We start from the raw sequence: 22,179 nt of genomic DNA, 5'->3' as shown, positions 1-22,179 counted from the left end.
ACCCTGAGCCTGTTTTCAGAGCCTTTATGGGCATCTTACCTGGCTCCAGTCTCTGGTGCTATGATGCTCCTCTTAGGTCTGTGTGGTAGCCATGAAGGACTATTTGCAAGGGGTGTGGATGGAGCTTCTTGGACTTACTTATGGAGTGTCTGTGCGTGACCCGCTGGTGGTGTGCAGACTGAGCCAAGATGGGAAGAGAAAGGGAGGGGGGTCATGGACCAGAGGCCAGAATGGGTGCCCATTCTTCCCGTGTTATTGCATTCTGGAATTCCGTGGAGTCCAAAAACACTAAGTTTACCAAACGTGCCTTTCCATTTTGCTATGAAGTCTTATCTATCAAGGAAGGAGGATATTACATGTTTCACGTAATAGTCTGTTCACTTGAGCAATTAACTTATAACTTTAAAAATTTCAGACATAACAGTATGTGGGTCTCTATTTGTGGATCTCTTGGCCTCCTGATCCTGCTGCAAATGTTGGGGTGGGATTGTCCTTGTCCACTTCTCCTATTTTTTCCTGCTTCTCTTCCCTTTTCAGCCCATCTTTTCTTGCTCCTCTGAGCAGTATCACCGGGATTTGCTGACTTCTGGTACTGATTTTCAGAACTGGTGGTAAACTGATGTTCCTCTGCTTCTGGATCATTTCCCCACCCTGTCAGGTTGAGAATCCTGAGCCTAATGATGGATATTAATGAAGGGTGATCAGAAACCTTTATATGGCACTGAACACATTCATTAATAAATAAGCAAATGAAAAGAGATACTGACCACCACTCACACAGGCTCAGGTGTGTCCCCCTGGTCTATCTGTTCAAATTGTCACCAACCTCTATGTGCCCCTCCTTCTTAGATCATTCCAGGGGAGTGGGCGGTGGGAGCTGGGACAGGCATACCCACCTAGCCACACTTTGGTTTTCACAAGACTCTGGAATGATTTCCTTTATTTCTACTGCTGGGGTTTCTAGACGCCATTGGTTCTCAACAAGTATCAGAATCACCTGCAGGGCTTTCTCAACCACTGCCTGGGCCCAATCCTCAGCGTTTCTGAGTCAGTAGGCAGGAATGGGGTGGGGCCCAAGAATGGGCTTTCTCACCATTTCCCAGGTAAGGCGATGCCACTAGTCCAGATCAGACTCTGGGAGCCGCTGCTACAGGTCATCAAGTTTTATTAGCTGTTCTCTGTTTGAATTGCTGTTGCTAATGTGAAATCACTTTCGACTTGGGATCTATGAGCAGAGTCTGGCTGAACTCAGAGCATTGCAAAGAGGCCAGGGATGCAACTTGGGGCTCTAGCTCCCCCTCCCACAGCCTCCTGCTCCACGGACAGGCAGCTGCTTAGTTAGCAATGGCAGGGGAGTTCTCCCACAGAGGCAACTTGAGCCTCAACTTGGCAGAATATGAAACAGCCTTGGTCATACCCTTTCCTGCAAGCTTCTCTTTAATTGCAGAAATCTGGGTGGCCTTCACATAAGTTGTTTGTGCAGCAAAGGAAAAGAGATAAAGTTTGGTAACCTTGGAAGACCCAATCTCCTTTTTTCCCAGCCTCCTGAGAAGCAATGCCCAGAGGAATGAACACTGTGTGGGAAACCAGAGAGGGGCTCTGGAGGGTGGGCTCGAGGGGCCACGGAGGGGGTGGTTTTCTTAAATGTCTCTTGATCTGTCTACACACATGTCCTGAAGGGTGAGAGTTCCTTAGCTGGAATTCCATGGATGACAACAATCTAAATCTCCTCAGCTGGACTTGGGGCCTCGATTCTTCTTTGCAGGCTGTAATCAAACAGGAAAGCAGTCTTGACTCCAAATACTGCACCATAGCAGCCAGTCCAAAAATGGCTCTTTAAGGTAACCTCTTGGGGATTTGCATCTTATAGGGACAAGGAATTCTCTTCCCTGTCAACAGCTAACCTCATGGACTTCAGGGCACTGACTCAAGCAGCGTAAGCTCAGTCACCAGCCCGGGTACCTGAGATCTAGTTGATACTTGCCCATTCTCTTGGGCAAAACTCCCAGGCCAATCATTGGCCTTGTTTCCCAACCCCACCTTCTCCAAGTGACTTTTGTTGTGGATTGCTCTGAGGCTGTCCCTGATTGCTATGCTGTGAAAGCCTACTAGGCAGTGAGACAGTTTCAGTTTCATAACGATAATGGCAATAATATGTGCTACTTAGCGAGGGTGAACACTGTATCAGGAGCCATGCCAAGCGTTATAGCATCATCCCCACAGTAATCCTCGGAAATGGAGCTTGTCATTCCAATCTACGGGTGAGGAAGCCGAGGCCCAGGAGTTAAGTAACTTCCCCAAGATTGTGTGGCTAACAAGATGCACAGCCTTGATGGCAAGCCCAGCTTGTGTCAATGCCCAAAGCGTTTACAGTTTGTACTTGATAAACAGTCATTGATTCAAGTCAATCTATACATCTACATGTGCATAAAGGAGACTTCAGATGCAGGTTCTAACCTCCTAAATTATTTAGAAGGAGGAAACTCACTTAACCAAGCACTCCATTTCCCAGCCAAATGAGTTAACTAAATTGGTATGGTATAATCAATCACTACACAATTGCTTGGATTATAGGAGGTAGCATCTGTGGCAATGGAAACTATAAATGATCAATTCAGCTGTGTTTGAGATGAGATTCTGCTGCTGAATACGCAGACATTTGGTGTAAGGAACATGGTGGCCAACCTGAGGGTTGTGGCAGGTAAAGAGCAAAACTCCTTTTTCTAGGAGTATCTAGGCTCCTATTTTTTTTTCTACAGCCTGTCCCTGCAGACATACCAGGTTGAGTGACAAGCATCACGTCTTCCCAAAGCAAAGCTCACACTCTAGATGTGGTGTTGGCTTGGCCATGGGAGGGTGTGCGTGTGTACGTGTGCAAGGCAGATGGGAGAGGTGGTTTGTATATGAGAAATAGCATGTGCAAGCAGTGGTTCCTTCCTGCTACAACCAAGGACACAGGGATCGCCAGGCTGGGCTAGACCCCTGTTCACACAGCTGCCTTCCATGCCAAGTTCAGAAGATCAGGATCACTCTCTAGAATATCCTAATTGCCTATGGAGTTCCATTCAGTGCATTTCTCTAAAACTTTCTCAAATGTGGGGTTTTAACCTATAATAAGTGTAGTAATTCCATGAGTTTACCACCTTTCTTCCTTTGTTAAAATTCATGTTGGCTAAGTCTTTCAACCTTACTGAGATGCTCTGGAAGAAGCATGGTAGAATAAGAAATTACCTCTGGTTTTAGATTCAGAGTACTTAGGTTTGAAACCCAGCTCTGTCACTTATTAGATGAGCAGGGCCTTTAACCAAGATGGTACACTGAGTTTACATGGGAAAATCCTCCACCCCTATCTTAATGCATAAAAAATGCTTAAAAAATTAAAGAACTGAAGTACCTAGTTGAATTCAAAAGCAAGAGAGGGAAATTTCCAGAACCAGTGATAATGAGGGAGCTGTAGAGGGGAAAGAGCTGAGGCCACATGGCCTGTGGTGACACACAGAACAGATGTGTAGCTTAGAGGAAAAAGGTTTTTAATTGACATGGGAATGGCAGGTGCCTGGTCTCATGAGTCAGAGGAAGTCAGGACTGGCTTCTGGGGACAAAGCTGAGAACCAAAAACATTCTCTTGAATGGGGACCAGAAAGTCTCCACCCCATCCCAAGAATGCATGGACTTGGGTTCCTTCTGTGGGCAATGGGTGGAAACAGAGTTAGCTGAGAGAGGGTCAAACTCCAATTCTGTGACACGTGATGACCTCTGAACTCTCCTGTGTTACATGTCATGTGGAAATTCTAGAGCATGGGAACCCAGAGACCTACCTTAAAAGTCTGTTCTGGTGAACCCTGGGAGATCCAGGGACAAACAACCATAAGGACACTTCTAGTTAATCCCTTAATTAGCTCACTGGCTAGTGGGAGAGCAGCTCCTCCCAGTCTTGCTTCCCAAACCACATAGACACACAGGTGCTTTGGGGGAAGCCTGCAGGGTCTGTGGGGATGTGCAGCATCTGAGGGCTTGGAGCACCACCCAGCCCACTTCAGCGCCCTTCCTACCACACCCCAACCTCTGCCATACTCAGGAAAATGGCCACAGCCCACTAGTTGTCCCACATTCTCCCAAGAGTAACCCATTTCCTATTATCCTTCCTAAAAGTGTGAACAACTATATTCAGACATTCAGCCCCTGGTTCCCAGCATTGATATGACCACAGGGACATGTACCGTGCTGTGACAAAGCCCAGCTTCTTCTAGTGGCAGCCACTGGAGGTGCTGCCCCCCACATATGCCTGTCAGGGCTCTGCAGTCCAAACAATGTCTCATCCATGATTCTGCTACTTTGCCCCCCAAGATTTCCTGTGGATGTCCTCCTTGTTTATTTCCCATGTGGAAGGAGTAGTTCCCTTCTCCAATGTCCCACACCTCTCTGGCTGTCCTCCTCTTAGGGCACATGTCATTTTCTTGTGGTATAGTTCTCTTGATGCCCTGTCTCTTCTTTCTTCCTAAGCTCCTCAACTCCAAGTCCAGGGAAAAAGAAAGCCTCTGAACCTTACTCTTATCTCCAAGTCTTCATCCCCTTTGGAAGTAGAAAAACCATAAAACAAAAACAACTTTGTCCCCTTTTCACTATGAAATCACCCTCTTCCTTCCCTTTCAGTGCCCTGGGTCCCTTTTGGGATAGTATTTATTCATGAATGATTCTATTTCCTTTTTAGGGAGGACTCTCTTATTGTAATTACCTACAGTGGTTAAACACCATAGAGATTTGTTTCCTATTAGAACAGATCAAATAATGTGTGTGTGTGTACACATGGGGGTCAGTTTCTATCAGACTTCCTCTTAGAATAAAGGAATGGGGCTGGGCTACAGGGACTCCTTCAGTTCTTTCTCCAAATGTTCCTGAAACATCCAAAGGTCTACCTTAGGCAGATGTGAAAAGACAACCTGCATTTCAAAGGCAGCTGAGGTGTCCCAGCTTCTTGTTTAGGGCAGGACAGAACTTTGATCTTTTCTCCAGTGTTACTCACTGTTTACTTCTTCCGAGTTTCTGTGTCTGCCTCCTTTCCATTTCTCATTAACAATCTTCCACTGGTTGGGCACACCCTGAGGCTGACAGTGATTGATGCCTCTGGGAGACTAGGTCAGGGAGATGCTCAGAGCAAAATAACCTGCAAGAGTGGCTAGAGATTTTAGCCAGGGTGCTGCTGGTTTTTAGGGACTGAAATCCTTTCAAGTGAGCTCAAAGGAATAGGTAGTTTATTACAGAACACAAAGGAATCCTATAGAACCAAATTTACAGGAGGGACAGCTGGGCCTCCTATGAATTGGAAAAATCTCTGGAAGACTGCCTCTTCTTTCCTTCTCTTCTCATGTTCATCTCATCTTTATCTGAAGACATTTTTTTTATGTATTCATCACCTTGCAGGTGGTTACCATGGCCACTTGCAATAGCTATCTCATTCCCCTAGTCTATGTGATCTTCCATTTTCCCTCCCTGTAGTTAGTTGGCCCAGTCTCTAGGTCCCAACTCCAAGTGCCTGGAAGAGTAGATCTGATGTACTTGCTTGGCTCAAGTGTTATCCTGCTCTAACACTGTGGTCATGGATAGGAGCTGGGAAGATGAGAGAGGGGAGGGGAAATTTCTGAGATATGTATGAAGTGGACAATCTCTTTGAAGAGATACAGATGGAAGAAAATTTTGAGTACAGGTAGAAAAATACAGGGCCAGTATGCATTCTGAACCAGCTTGAATATGACTCAAAGTCATGGATGCCCCCATTCAATCCGATATGACCAGCCTTTCAATGATCCTGTCTGGCCCATAAGTCCACCTTTCAGTTAAGTTTCCATGTTGAGTGATGAGCCACAGGCAATAGACTGAGAAGGACAATGCCTTTGGAATGATGCTATCAGAAGGCTATAGTCAAGTGGTCACCACATCAAGGGTCTTGTCTGTGAAAGAAAGCAGTTTATTCCTATGCGTGATTCATAGAGCCTCCATTTGGAAATGTTTTGAATTACAGTTTCTTATTCAGTTTAGGCTTAATAAAACATTGTATGCTTCCCTAAGCATCTCTCTTGAGGTTTAATAACTATTTTCTTATTTTTTAGGGACTGGTAACAGGAGAACAGAATTGGAAAGTTTTGTCTACTCCAAATGTAAGAAAGAAAGTGTTGCAGTGTCAGTGTTTTCCTGTGCATTTAGTCCATTATACTACAGGCATGATTAGTGCCCTATAAAAGCAAGAAAACAAACAAAAAAAAAGGACTTTGTGGCTGGTTATACATAAAAATCAATGTATGAGTTCCAATGAGTTGTATAAAAACAGGGAATAGTGAGGCCATTTCTTCCTCCACACAGGGTAACACAGACAGATCTTTAAAGGCCAGCATTCCAAAGTGTCCCAAGTCATTCTTTAGTGGATTTAAATAAAAGAAATTTCTCACCCCTAATAAAAATATTTTTTACATCGCCCACTCAAAGCTGCATTATTGATCACTTTTCTAGTAAATATTTTACATTTCATTAATATTCACAAGGGCACTAATGCTGTGAGACTACTTTCATCAAGTATCAAACACACTGTATTTTAAAATTTTCCAAGTCTATTGACTACATTGGATCTCTGCAAAGTGTCTAAATCAACGTGATTTACCAGACAAAAGAAATCTCAGAATTGAGAGTTTTGAGTTTTTATTGATGTCACCTGGGACTTCTAGTGGAACTTTAAATCTTCTGTCCTTTTGGAGTGTATATCTTTGAAATGGGACTTAGACTTCTTTTCTAAATAATGAATTTGTTCTCTTTCCCTCTTAATACAAGTACTGTGGTAATCTCATTGTGCAGGAGACGTTTCTTTCCTTTACTTCAGAGTAAAGGATGCTACAGAAGGCACAAGGAATTTGGGTCGGAGAGAGATGGCTTTAAATCTGGGGTCTGTCACTTACTAGTTTGTGACCTTGGTCAAAACTCAGTCTTTGTGAGCTTCAATTTCCTCATCTGTGACATAGAGATAAGAGTAATCTCTCAGGGAAGTGATGAGAATTAAATAATCTAAGCAAAATGCCCAGCATAACAGGCTCTCAGGAAATAGTTTGCCTTCCTTATTGTATTATGTAAAGTGCTTTATCAACAGTTTCTGATGAGTTGGAGAAAAAAATGTCTCCTATTTCATGGAGCTATTTCAAGAACATATGAAAGATGACTGCTTTCTTTGTTCATGCATAGTGAAGAGTCTTTTCTTTTTCCTATTCCCCTTCTATTCACTCTTTTATTCATTTCTTCACAAGACATATATTGAATGCCCATTAAGTTTTAGGAATGGTTGGGAAAAACTGAGGCAGGGAGATAGATGGGGATGGGAATATTTCTTGATGCTGGAAGAGCCATCAGGCAATTTAGCTTTTCCATTAATAAGTAAACATGAAAGTAAATATACATTTTAAATGTCTAGGCAGCCCTGGCACAAACAGGTCACTGTCAGGTGACCTGGGTTGGGAGCAGACACATTAGTTTAAATCCCTCAGTCCCAAGAATGAGTTTTGTTTCATTTGGTCAGTCATTTTCTTTGACTTCTGGGTTGCTAGGAGATTTTGGGTGGTGAGTGTTAAATACGAAAAGGTGGTTAGAACAAAGAATAGGGAACAGAGGTTTATTATTTCCACTGTAGTAGTTGCCAACATTAATGATCAGGATGGTAACTTTATATAACTCCCAAGTCGTTTTTTAGAATAAACATGATCCTTTCAGATACAGTTCCATGCCATTTAATTTATTAATTAAAACTGTGGAAAACTATTGAGCCATTTTGAAGATGACCTTTCTGAAACTGATCAAGGCTCGTTTGGGGAGAATGGCTGCAATGGCAATGGGAAGTCAAAGTCATCTGAGTACAAAGGTAAAACTTGTCCTCACCTGCACATCTATAGCCACTGCTCCTGAGTGCTGGATGTGATGTGATAGAAAGAACAAACTCTTGGGACTAGCAGGGCTAGAACTTTATTTGTTACTCATGGCTGTCCTCTCAAACCTAGTCCTTGGGTGTCACAGTGTCTAGGTCCTAGAAGGGCCAGCAGTCCCTTCACTTAAGCCTTTAAGAATGGCCTACCCTCCCTCTTGTGCACTCCAAAGAAAGGCATCTATGTTTAAAAGGACAGATCAGCTCTTTCACACCTCTCCGTGGGAACTAGTTCTGTTGTCCTTCTTGCCTTTGAAAGTCATTAATAGCAACACTAAGCAATGTGGAATGTCCTACCAGTGATTCAGCTAGGTTTTATTATTTTGTTTACTTGGCTTTTCAACTTCAGTTTCTTCACATCTGCATTATTTAAAATCCTTCTTCCAAATAGTTTCCAATGATGCAATGGACAAGGGCTTAATCTCTAGGATATATAAGCAGCTTATACAATGCAACAGCAAAAAAACCAATCACCCAATGGAAAAATGGGCAAAAAGACCTGAATAGACCATTCTCCAAGGAAGATACACAGATGGCCAACAAACACATGAAAAAATGCTCCACATCCCTGATTATTAGAGAAATGCAAATCAAAACTACCATAAGATACCACCTCACACCAGTCAGAATGGCCATCAATAATAAGTCCACAAATAACAAGTACTGGAGGGAGTGTGGAGAAAAGGGAACACTCCTGCGCTGTTGGTGGGAATGTAAGCTGGTACAGCCACTATGAAGAACAGTATGGAGATACCTTAGAAATCTATACATAGAACTACCATACAATCCAGCAGTCCCAATCTTGGGAATATATCCAGACAAAACATTCCTTGAAAAAGACACATGCACCCGCATGTTCACTGCAGCACTATTCACAATAGCCAAGACAGGGAAACAACCCAAATGTCCATCAACAGATGACTGGATTAGGAAGATGTGGTATATATACACAATGGAATACTAAGCCACAAAAAAGAACAACGTAATGCCATTTGCAGCAACATGGATGGAACTAGAGACTCTCATACTGAGTGAAATAAGTCAGAAAGAGAAAGAAAAATACCATATGATATCACTTATAACTGGAATCTAATATACAGCACAAATGAACATTTCCACAGAAAAGAAAATCATGGACTTGGAGAATAGACTTGTGGCTGCCTGGGGGGAGAGGGAGGGAGTGGAAGGGATTGGGAGCTTGGGGTTAACGGATGCAAACTACTGCTCTTGGAATGGATTTACAATGAGATCCTGCTGTGTAGCATTGAGAACTATGTCTAGATACTTAGATAGCAACACAACAGTGGGAGGAAAAAGTATGTATACATGTATGTGTAACTTGGTCCCCATGCTGTACAGTGGAAAATAAAATAAAATAGAACTTTAGACATTTCAGCTCCAAAAGAGCAACCTAGAAAAAGTTTCCTTAATTTGGGTCAGATCCATCTGACCATTTGTCAATGTTCTTACCTATCTGTAAGAGGGCATCTTTCTGTACACAGGGACACACGCACATAGTCCACTGGACTTGGAGGCTGATCACTCCCAAAACAGACATACATTGTATTAGAAATGACAGGAAACCTAGGAAAATGTCCACATCCTTTCAAGAGTTGATGTCTGTCTGTGGCTCCTGAGTATTAGGATCTATGAAACCATTAGAATGGGGCAAGGTGGTTGGGCCGTGACAGGCCACAGTGAGAAAAGCAGGGCTTAAGTCTCAAGGGCCATCAGCCCAGGTCCTCAGCTCAGTGCTGTCATTAATTATCAGGGTGAAGAGGAAGGCATCACCTCTGGGGTTCACCATCCTCATTTGTGGGAGAGAGTTGGCCTTGATCGGGTATGGACCCACTAGGGTCTGTGGGCCCAATTAGTGTTTTACCTATTACCATAGGTCAAGTTTCATTGGCACACAGCCATGGCCATTTGTTTAGGTATTGTCTGTAACCGCTTTCTCACTACAAAGGCAGAGGTGAGTAATTGCAAAATAGACCTTATGGCCTGCAAAGCTCAAGATATTACTATCTGGTCCTTTCCTGGAAATGTTTATTCAACCCAGGTCTAAGGGATTTCTATTATTCAAATTCTAAACCTTATAACTCCTCTGTATTTTGAACGAATCTTTTTCTCTACAGGGCATACGTATTTCCCTCTGCCTCGTGAATTATGTAAGTACTTGTTTTCACTCTGAAGGCCAAGATGGAAGCACTGGACAGCAGGTAGGACCAGAAAGCAAAGAATCAGACCCCCAGGGAAAAGGAATATAGGATGGAAGATGGTGGAAACGCTGTTTGGGGAGATGGGACTGGAGTATTCGGCACCCACGGGGCCACCTTACGCTTATGTAGGTTATGTAATGGGGACGTTCCCTCTGAGCAATGTTCATGGAATGAGGCTGGACCAGCTGGTTGGCAGAGGGGGTTTCCCCTTTGGGAGATGCTACTGATGATTCATACATGTGGGCTGACTGCAAACAAGTTTTGAATTGGGGGAGGAGTGGTCAGAGAGAGAGGGAGGGAAGAAAGGGATAGGCAAGTTAAGACACCAAGATGCCTTTACCATGACTGGGGCTTTGGGCTAGGCATGCTGGGGATACAAGGGGCAACAGGACATGATCCTCACACTGAGCTCAGCTTTAAACCAGAGCTTAAGGAGTTCCCATCATGGCTTAGTGGTTAACAAATCCGACTAGGAACCATGAGGTTGCAGGTTTGATCCCTGACTTTGCTCAGTGGATTAAGGATCCGGCGTTGTCATGAACTGTGGTGTAGGTCACAGACGCTGCTCAGATCCCACATTGCTGTGGCTGTGGTGTAGGCCGGTGGCTACAGCTCTGATTAGACCCCTAGCCTGGGAACCTCCATGTGCCACGGGAGCACCCCAGAAAAGGCAAAAAGACAAAAAAATAAAATAAAAAATAAAATATACCAGAGTTTAAGGACAAGGGCACAGCTTCTAGGAGAATGAGAAAAAAAGTATCATAAGGAAGAGGAGAGCAAGATGGATGGAATTAGTTTTTAAGAAAAAACATAGGAAAATGCTTAGCCTCTCCATGTCCTCCATTATAGCTAAATCCTAACAAGGCCTGGGAGGGTTAATCTTAAAAACTTCTGCTGAAAATAGGAGCATTTCTCCATACTTCTCAGCCTGATAAACAAAGTCTTTCATGATCTATTCATTTCTTACTTCTCTAGCTTCATCCCTCGTCTCTGTACCATTTCTGGTCCATGGTTCAGCCATGCTGAAGCTCTTCCATTTCCTTTAATATATCTGATTCCCTCTTGTCTCCATGTCTTTGTTGACCCTTCTGGCTAGAATTCCCTCCAAGCTGAGTCTGTCCCTCCTCCTACTATTTCTACTCATTCTTCAGACCTTCATTTGGCTCCTGCATCACCTCTGACCCCCAAGGCTAGGTCAGGGTCCCATCTATGGTTTCTCAATATCAGGTATTTTATGTATCATACGGCACAATAATTTCCTGGCATTTGAAAAAATTCGTTTGGCTTCTCTCAGAAGCAGACTCTGAGACAACGATGTGAGGGCATGTAGTTTAGTTGGGAGGTGATCCTAGATAAAACAAAACCCCCAAATGTCAGGAGAGGAGGGAGGTGAGAGAGAAAAGAAAGAGGGAAATAAAGGAGTTTTTAAGGAAGAAATCATCATTGTGGGTAATTGGAGTGGGACCCTTCTGGGGAATCTGTGGGCCATTTAAAACATGCACTGCTGGAGTTCCTGCTGTGGTGCAGTGGGTTAGGAATCTGACTGCAGTGGCTCAGGTGGCTGTGGAGGCATAGGTTCAATCCCTAGCCTGGCACAGTGGGTTTAAGGATCTGGCATTGCCACAGCTGTGACATAGGTTGCAGCTATGGCTCTGATTCAGTTCCTGGCTGGGAACTTCCATATGCCACAGGAATGCCTTAAGAGAATAAATAAACTTCTATTTAAAAAATTGCACTGCAGAGTTATTCTACCTAAGAGCAAGGGAGCTGGGGTATTGTGACACCATGTGCCCTAGCCATTGGCAGAGGGCTGCTCTCAGCGAGGGGATGGAATAAATGAATTCCTAGCACTTATGGCCCTCGGAGTGGGCATGAAGAGTGGGCTTCAGGGGTCAGAGAAAGTCCTGCAGCTGGAAATGCAGGTACTAGCAGTTGGAAGTAAGGTTGGTGTGCTCTGAAGTGGGAAGGGAAGAAGCTGTGTAAGGGGCACTGGCAGTTCTATTTTTCATACTTCCTACTAGACTCTGCCACCCTAAAAATTATTTTTTTATATAGATCCATGAGTTGAAAGAAGTTCATAATATATTTTTAAGTGAAAAGGCATAAGGCAGTTCAAAGAGTAAATATAATGTGTTTTTATGTGTGTGTGAATATACATGTCTCCAGGAAAATACAGTAGTCTCCCCAGTTTTAGGCTGTTCCAAGATCCCCAGGGCAGGCTTCAAACCACAGATAGTACCGACCCCCACATGTACAGTGTTTCACCCTATGCATACATTTCTATGCTAGTTTCATTTATCAACTAAGCATAGTAAGAGATTAACAATGACTATGAATAAAATGGAACCATTATAACAATACACTGTAACAAATGTTATGTGAATAGCTCTGTCCCTCTCTCTCCAGATCCTCTACTGTACAAATGTAACACCTTTTCCATCTCAAGGAAGCACTTATCACACACTAACTTTTGCAGTTTGAGGTGCAACAGCAAAACTAGCACAATTTTCTTTCTCTTTCTTCTCAGTTTCAGAGACAAGATTGTTTTTACAACAGATCTTAGCAACCTCAGCATAGGATTGTTTTTCTTTCCTTATCAGGTTGAGAACTTTCACCTTTTCACCTAAAGGAAACGCTTGACAGTCTCTCTTTGGCAGATCCGACTTGCCAGCATCACTACTTCTGCGTTTTGGGGCCATTACTCTGTAAAATGAGGGTGATCTCAACAAAGCACTATGATAACCAGGACAGGTGATCTAATAACCCGGGAGGCAGATAACCCCATATCAGTGACTATGGGGTGGGATGCTCTGGACAAAGGGATGACTTCCTCCCATGGGAGGGAGAGGGTGGGACCACGTGAGCTTTCATCACCCTACTCAGAATGGTACACAACCTGAAATTTAGAATTTCTGGAACTTTGGATTTAATATTTTCACTCCATTGACTGAAGGTTAACTGAATCTTTGGAAAGCAAAACCGTGGAGAAAGGGGGAACTACTGTATTTCTATGTATGTATATAGACCGGGGGTGGGGTTGGGTGGGGGGATGAAATGCTATATGTTCAAGTATTATCAGATATTACCTCCAAAAAGTATAATTATGGATGGTCTGTAAAAGTCTTTTCATCATGCATCCTAAGGTTTCTTTAAAATGAACATATTCACCCTATTTTTTAAAAATTCTGAAGGTGAATGTGATATTCAAGCTTTTAAAAATGAGTTTTAGATGACACAGGAGTACAAGGATATATTCTAATGGTAAAAATTGAAGTGACAAAATAAATACAAATAAATAGTATAGATACAAATATATAATGCACAAAATTACATATAATATGAACATAAACATATAAAATCCCCCTTCACCACTCAATTATTTTCCAAGGGGAAAAGAAGTAAGGCAAGATACCCTCATCTTCCATAAACACAATCCCAGACATGGTTAAACACACCAATGCACTTAGTATCAGAAAAAGATGTACTAACTGCTTACCATCTCTGTTTAAGGGGCCCACATACACGTCCCCTCCAGGCCTGTGCCCTGATGCGTGTCTACATGGACCACAAAACATTTCAAACGTGGGACCGCCTCTGCATCAGAAAGCAGCATAGCGTGAGTAGAGAGAGCATGAACTCTGGTGTGGGCTTGCACTTGGGGGCCAGCCCTGGTTTTCCCATTGTATACGCTCCCCAGCCTGCTTCTCATGCATAACAGTGGGCTGATGATAAGACTTATAGAACTCTGAAGATTAAACAAAAGTATGCATGTGAAGTTCACAGTATGGGGCCAGGTAGGGAGAAGCTATGCTATAAATGTTAGGTCCTGAAATGGATGCCAGACTGTGAGACAGTGGCATCCATCCCCGGGGTTTGCATCGTGGTCTCCCACTCATTTTTGCTTCTCGCCACCCCTTCTGCAGCTCTAAGGAATGTTCCTTCAGAACCCGACCAGTCGGTCAGTCAATCTCCCCTCTCCAGTGCTGCCCTGCTATTTTGTATTATACACATCCTCCTTCCCAGATAGGAAACCCCTTGAGGGCAAAGAATCATGTGTGATCTTTGCACACAGGAATATTGGGGAGCCCTACTGGGGCTTATGAGAGGACACAGAATGGGGAGGCGTAAGACCAATTTTGTATGCATCTCTAAGGGCAGGGTTTCAGACAGCGATGGAAGCTGGGGCCCAAGAGGGAAGATAACTCCCTGCAGACACAGACCCTCCTTTTGCTGAGGCAGCAACCAGTGTCCCTCTGTGTGACAGTGGGATACCGCTTTGCCTCTCTGGGCCCCTTCTCCTCTGCCATCTCTGACCCCATGGCCCTTCCGTCATCCATCCAGTCCACTGGGTGCCAACTGCTTCCATGTATTCTCTCTTGCCTCTGCTTTGGGGTTTGACCCAGGATAACTGGTCTTCATGGGGAGGGGGGGAGATGGCCCTATCCCAGGACCCCAACAAAATGATCTGGGCTTGTCATTCGGTTCCTGCAGGCTTCTTGGGTGGTGCTGATGAAGAGTGCAGGTGGCTTTTGTGCGCAGTACCTTTTGTGTCTAATTCCCCAGGTGGTAGATTCTGGGGCACGGTCGGCCCTTGGAAAATGTTTGGCCTGGCCTACAGCTTGATGCCACGTTGGTGCTGGGCTTTGCCAGTCTCCTGAAGAAAGATGCAGGACAGCTTCTGGTACTGCCAGTGAGGGCTTAAACTTTCCACCCTGGGTGAGCAAGCCTTGGTCTCACAGCTCCCTTTTAACTTAAAATAGTCAAATGGTGAAATATTCATGCATTGCTTATTTCAGTATTTTAATTTATTATATATCACTTTCTTGGATTTTATAAACTTGCCCGAGGGCTTTTTTTTTTTTTTTTCAGTTTAAATTCTGGCAGAATGTTCCCTTTTTCCTGGCAGAGTGTTGATTAAAGAAAATAAAAAAAGTCTGCCTTGCTAAGAAGATAATATTTCCTTTTTTTTTTAACAGATTGCACTTGTACTTTAATAAAAATAATACCATAGTCATTATCACCATCATTAGTTAATCCGTAGTGACTATTAATGTGGTATTCCATCTAAGGTGCTGTTAAAACATCTGCTTCATTTTATTCTCAAGGCTGGAAACCACTGTCTCAGTATGTCTGCCGAGCATTTCTGATTCCTTTACAATGTTGAAAATGAAGTAGAGACTGGTTTCCCTTTTCCTTCTCATTTCTCCCACTGCTAAAAATGGAATCATAGCTGGAATCATATCTTTCTTCTTCTTCTTCTTCTTTTTTTCCAGAGTAAGTTTCACCCAATTCTATCTCATAATTGTCTTGGTCTGGAAGATGTGATAAGAGAGCTATTTCTCAGACCTGGATACTAGGCTAACTCTCCTTTGAAAGCTTTCCTTACCCTCACACTCCTGGGGTTTTGGAGAAGCCAAAGCATTACGCAGATACAAACATAACTGAGGTTGGATTGAGGCTCAGAATTCATATGGATGCATAGAAGAGGTTTCTTTTGCATCTAAAATAAAGAGATGACAACAGTCAACTAGAATTTAAGGTCTTTATGGGAGAGCTTCTAATTATGGGTCTTGGACACTTTTTTTTTTAAAGTCATAAGGCCCTATTGTAGTCAATTTTGAGATTTGTGAATAATGACTCCTTGATTATCAGGACGAATTAGAAGTTACCAGGCATTGTTGTCCCCAGCACACCCACACCCCCGCCTCAACATACACATACATCATCACTTGCACTGCCTCCTGCACCCACATGGCATCTGTTAGAACCTAAAAATGAGTTTCAGTATTAGCCTAAGAAAATAACAAAAAGTTAGATATTTAAATTAACTGCCAAAGAAGAATCATACGTCACTTTTCTGTTTAAGAATGTTATGTAAGCAGCAGCAGAAGAAAGAGGGTTAAAAAAAAAGGAAAAAGGAAGGAGGGAGGCAAAGAGGGATGAAGAGGGAGACTAAGGAGAGGAAAAAGGGAAGGAAGAGAGGGAGGATGGAAGGAAGGTCAAAAAAACAAGGTAGAAACTTAAGAAAATGTACAGAAACTATAGGAAGGAAATTTTAAGAGTTACTAGAGGACATGAATTTTAATCAGAAGATTGGGGATGGAAACAAATAATATTTTGAAAAGGCAGTTTCTCTCCAAATTAATTTATAAACTTAATGCATTTAATCTTAATTTCACTTGATGAATTTCTTAAATGAAATTTTGTACAGAACCTTAAGAAAAGTCTTCTAAAGCTTCTATTATCTGGAAGACTATTTTGCATGAATGATAAATACATTTTTAAAAACTTAATAAAGGGATACTCGTATTGCTTGATATGAAGTTTAAAAGATGTAATAATTAGTGTTTCCTAACACAAGAATAGACTAATGAATAAAGATAAAAGGCTCAGAAACACATACATAGAAGAAACTACTTTATAGGTGATATAAATGGCATTTTAGACAAGCAAGAAAATGATGGGTACTTGTTGCCGGAAAACTATCTGGCAGTGCATTAGTGGGTGAGGTGCTTGGTGTTAGTTTCCTGTGGCTGTTCTAATCTGTTACCACAAAGGTGGCTTCTTAGAACAACAGAAATTTATTCTCTCAGATTTGGAAGCCAGAAATTAGAAATCAGTTTTATTGAGTGAAATCCAAGGTGCTGGCAGGGCCTCACTCTCTGGAGCTCTCAGGGAGCTCCCTGCCTTTCAAGTCGTTCTCTGTCTTTCCAAGTTTCTTGAGGCTGCTGGCATTCCTTGGCTTGTGGCTGCATCACTCTAAACTCTGCCTTTCTTCCATCATCTTCTCCTGTTCTCTGCACATCAAATCTCCCTCTGTTTCTCTCTTCTAAGGATGCTTGTGATTAGATCTAGGGGCCACCCAGATAATCCAGAATAATCTCCCCATGTCAAGATCCTTAAATTAATTCCAATCATCAAGATCTTTTTTACTTACTAGGTAACACAGGGGCCAGGAGATTAGGGCCGGCCTATCTTTGGGTGGCTAGTATTCAGGCCACTAGAGGGGTAAATTAGATTCTTATATCTCTTTGTACATCAAATAAACTTATAAGGTGTTAAATACTTAAATAGAAGAATACAAAGGCATATAGTCATCAGATCTCAGAAAGGGAATGGTCCTTCAAAGCCTAGAAGGTGAATGCTTCTTCTTATGTAGAACCATAAGAGCTTGTATAGGTCTAAAATTACCACAATTTTAAAAAGGACTAACTGGAAAAAGTATTTGCAACAGATAAAAAGTTTATATCATTCATGTATGAAGAGCTTTTATAAAACAGAATAAGAAAAATATCCTAATAGAAAAATAGTCCAAAGACAGGAAAAGGCATTTTATAATAGAAGAAAAATCAAAAGGTCAAGAAACACACAAAAAATGTATGCTTATAGTAATCAAAAGCAAGTTAGATACTAATGATATGTTTGTTTGACAACAAGTTGGAAACAATTATAAAAACTGCAAGAGCCAATAATGGCAAGAAAACGCAGAAATTTCTTCATTTAATTCAAGTTATGGGTGCAGCCTTTCTTAGGAACTATTTTGCAATAAATACATAAAGCCTTAAAACGTGTATTTGCTTTGAGTCAGAAATTGTGATTTTAAATTATGGCAATAAATGAGCAACTACAGAAACAGAATTGTACATGCACGCTCTTCATAGCTTCATTAAGACATGGCAAAATTACAAATGGTCTAATATCCCATAATAGAAAACGAAAAATGTTTACAATATGTGGTTAAGTGAAAAGAGCAAGTTACAAGACCATCTGTACATTTGGTCCCTTGCATGTGTGTGTATCTGAAACGATGAGTGAAAATGTTAACAGTTGTCTTATTGAAAGTAGGATTATGGGTGATTCTTCCCACCATTTAAAAATTCTTAAATTTTTACAATGAATATGCAGTATTTTTGTAATTTGGAGAGAAAAAGGTAAATGCATGTATTTAAAAATTATCCACTCAGTTGCCACATTTAGAAGATGTGACTTTATTCTATTTCCATCTACCTTTCCATTTTTGCCTCCCTAGGCTACTCATCACCTGCCCAATGTCAGTCACTCTAGCTGCACGGAATCTCTCAGCCTTCTCTGGGCTGGATCCTGTGTTCTTGCAAGCTGGTGTCTTTATACATATTGTTCTCTCTGCCCCGAATCCCCAGAGAATCCTACCACTCATGGAAAACTCAGCCCTCTAAGAAGGGCAGAGGATCTTCAGGAGGCCTCTGGGGAGAATAAGTTAGGACTTTGTTGTCACAGCTCAGTACCCTTCCACATGCTGTGATTGGATTTCTATTCTGTTTATATTCCATGGCTTGACTTCCCACCTGGACTCTGAGCTTAGAGCGGGCAGTGTGACAGGGCAACCTCAGTCCCCAGCGCAGGACTTGAGGTAGGGGTTGGACTGGCCCACATGGAATTTGAAGAGCAAAGGGCAACTCTTGGCCATAGTGCCAGGAAGGAAAATAAGGGACAAGGTGCCCAAAGATGAGGGTCAAATGGGCTTTTTTTTTTTTTTTTTTTTTTTTTGCTTTTTAGGGCTGCACTTGCAGCATATGGAGGTTCCCAGGCTAGAGGCTGAATTGGAGCCACAGCTGCCAGCCTATGCCACAGCCACAGCAACATCAGATCCGAGCCTCGTCTGCAACCTATACCACAGCTCATGGCAATGCCAGATCCTTAACCCACTGAGTGAGGCCAGGGATGGAACCTACAACCTCATGGATACTAGTCGGATTCGATTCTGCTGCACAATGACGGGAACTCCAAATGGGCATTTTTTAATTGGACATAATTCTTTCAACCTACTGGTTGGTGTTGGTTGAACTTAAATCCATACATTTAAGACTTGGTTTGAGGTGCCTGCTCATTTTGGATTTTTTTTTAGTGTGAAGAAAGCTGTTATGTTGTGGCTGCTCCTTAACAATTAATTAGTGTGTTAAGTGTGGCAGTTTTGTTTAGCACAGGTTGGCTGTGTTTCTAAACAGCCTCATTTTTTTTTTTTTTTTTTTTTTTTTTTACAAAATCAGATTCCTGAGTTGTGCTGCATCATCGGCTCTGAGTGGATCTTTGAAGGCAATTAGAAAAAACTGAGGAGCAGGGGTGGCCTTGGCATGTACCTTGCTGTAAAGAGTGGAAGACAGGTGAGAAATAGGAGTCAGAGATTCACAGGCCTGAGGCTGGGCAGGTCACCTCGAAGAGCCAGAGCTCTGTTTTTATTTAGTAAGGAAAGGAGCTTCCGTGGAATCTGGCTGAGAGTAGCTGCTGGATCTGAGATGTTCGAAAGGACAAAGGAGAGTGAGGTGCCTGTAAGGAGCTGCTGGAGCTGGTGGTGAAGCTGAGCTCTCAGCAGGGGAGTCAAGGGAAGCTGCCGTTTACTTTCATGGGACCGCTGGAACAGCTGGGGAACTGTATGAAGATCATGGTGGAGTTAAGAATGAAGTCAACAAATACACAGACTCAAGTTTTATTGCTCTAAGAGTAAAAACCAGGTGCTGGATATCAGGGCACTTTTTCTTTCCAGTAGCTGGTTTCTTTCAGGTGTGGTGGCATGTGTATACATTAGGGGGGTAGTTGTGGAATGGTTTCTCTCTAGGTTTTAGTTTGGGATTTGTTTGTTTGTTTGTTTTTCATATTCCCAATGAAAGCCAAAATTGCTTTGCTCCCTGAGAGGCAGCAAAGCACAGGGGTGGGCTGGAAATATCTGTGTGTCCAGAAGAAGGAATGTGCACAGAGGGACAGATGGACCCAGGGCTGGTGTTGGCTCAGGAACTAAGCAGCTGGGCCTTGGACGAGTCACAAACTCCAGGGCTCAAGTTTCTCTCAAGGATAAGCAATATAAACTAAATCATTGTTTTTCTCATTTTATCTTAGCAGAGGGATCTTCTTTTCCTCCAAAAGATAACCTTCTACTGAATCTTATTTGATTGATGAAACCTTTTTTTTTTTTTTTTTTAATGGAGTGTCATGATCCAGGTTGAGACAGAGGTGGGATTCCAGCCCCGTCTGCCAGCCTTGTCCTGCCCCCTCTCTATCTGGGCACCCCAAGAAAGCCACGGAGTATAAAAGAGAATGAAACCTTCACAGAATTGCTGTATGGCTCATCAGACCTCACTCTCTCATTTGAAGACATCCACCCAATATGTAAAATTGATTGATAATTTAACGTTTTCCAAGGTTTTAAAGTGAAAGAAATCAAACCAAACACACATGCTCCCCGCCCATCAAAAATGTGATGCATCACCAGAGCATAATTTCTCCCAGGGCTCCCCACCCCCAGCCCCTCCCACTTTCCCTCCCCCCACTCTCCTTACTTCGCCCCCACTTCTCCTTTTTTGCTTCCAAAGTCCCCCCGACCCCACTCAACACCAGCAGGCTCCTCGGCTCCACTGCTGGTGTGATTCTCCTCCTCCCTCCTCCCCTCTCAGCAGACCTGCCCATTTCTCATCCAGTTCCTCTCTCTCCTGTCCAGTGGGAATCTCGGCTTCTCATTCTTCTCCAGTTTTGTTTCATTCTGCCCCTTACAACCCCCTTAACTCTATAACACCACGTGCAAGAACCCTGAACTCCTTCTGTTTGGGGAGTGGGCAGGGGGCTGGGAGGAGACTGAAAATACTCAGAGCTGATGGTCTTTACTACTTGTGTCCTCACTAGTGATCCTCATGCCCCACTCCTAGACCCACCTCCCTGTCTCCTGCTTAGATTCAAATCACGGAAAACAGTGTGTGACTGGGGCAGTGGGTCAGGAGCCCTGTGCATGATTTGCATTTGGGGAGGTGTTTTTCATGCCTCTTCCTTGTGTGTCTCTTCAGTTCTTTTTTCCTAACCACTAGCCCATCCTGGGACTACTTCCCACAGTCCCAGCACTTCTGTGCCAGGACAGCTGGTTGAGAAGGAAAGGTCTCCCCGGCTCTCTTGAGGTTAACGGGGCTCTTTTTAAGGAAGCTCTGGGATCTTTTCAAGTGAGCTGCGCAACAAGATTCATCAGGCTTTGTGTGGACACAGAGAACCCCGAGGTGGAAGCAGTCTGAGGGGGCGGGTCCCAGCTGAGGTCCTTCAATTACATTCTGGGTGTAGCTGTGGCTCTGAGGCTAGAAGTACTGTACCTCCTGCAGCTGTGTTCACACCCACTTGTGTCCCCTGCGACTGACCAGGGCTTTCTCACACACAATCATATAGGCTTAAGTCCTTTTTGGCTCCACATAAAAGAGAAATGTGATCTCTGCCCCCATTTTGGAATGATGGTTTTCCTAATCACTGTGCCCATACTTCTTGCCTTTGATATGTATGGATCCACTTTTTAATGCATTTCTTATTCTTCTGGTGCCACAGTCCCTGCTGTGACCCCTGCACGCACATGCATGCACACATTCACCCTCACACCCCTTTGGTGAAAACACCATGTTGCCCAGTTTTGAACAATGCCAGGATCTCACAGTGGGTGCCCTCTATTCACTGCTTGCCAACAAACCTGTCCCTTTGGCAGCTGCGAACCAACCAGATTTACGATCTTTGCATTTTTTTTTTTCTTCTCCACTGGCAGGGCTACTTGCAAAGGTGGGTGATGGAGGAAATTCTAACATGCAGCAGCTGAGCATGAATATGTGTGCATACATGAGAAAGACAGAGAGGGTGAGAGAGTGGGCATCACTCAGCTGGGTCTGTATGTGCATAACTGCTTAGTTGCCTGCAGAGTCATCGGGCTAGGGAACCAGTTCTGCCCCTTTGTAGAGCCGTGTACCAGATCGCATTCACCCAGCATACTGTCTCCTCCTTCCCTTTGTGTGCTCGTCCCCATGGGCTGGAACTAAGGCTTTGCATTGGCCAAAAGAGACAGGAGGAAGCACAGGATTTGGAGCCAGATGATCCTATCCAAATCTGGCACTGCTGGGACAGACAGTGAGGATCACATGGAGTGTTTAATGGTATATGGTCTGTGGACTCAGGTTGTCTGAGTCCAGACCCTGCCTCCTACCAGCTCTGTGATCTTGAATGAGTTACTTAATAACA

The 22,179-nt window shown here is 43.2% G+C and overlaps 1 long non-coding RNA gene across 4 annotated transcripts in view; it reads right to left on the bottom strand.

Moving 5' to 3' along the window:
* Window positions 1-22,179, bottom strand: part of LOC102160872 (uncharacterized) — a 147,706-nt gene that overhangs the window by 59,594 nt on the left and 65,933 nt on the right. Inside the window, exon 4 of one of the 4 annotated variants that reach the window (XR_001307054.3) lies at window positions 13,470-15,673. The exons of the other annotated variants lie outside the window; for them this stretch is intronic. This is a non-coding gene — a long non-coding RNA (uncharacterized LOC102160872). Of the gene's footprint in view, window positions 1-13,469; window positions 15,674-22,179 lie in introns of those variants that run through there. 4 annotated transcript variants of the gene reach the window in all.

The sequence above is a fragment of the Sus scrofa genome, chromosome 2, assembly GCF_054392235.1.
Source record: "Sus scrofa isolate SSC_HxYL_T2T_F1_AM1 chromosome 2, Sscrofa_HxYL_maternal_Yorkshire_Landrace_v2.0, whole genome shotgun sequence".
Lineage (NCBI taxonomy): Eukaryota > Metazoa > Chordata > Mammalia > Artiodactyla > Suidae > Sus > Sus scrofa.
This window is presented reverse-complemented; position numbering and strand designations above follow the sequence as displayed.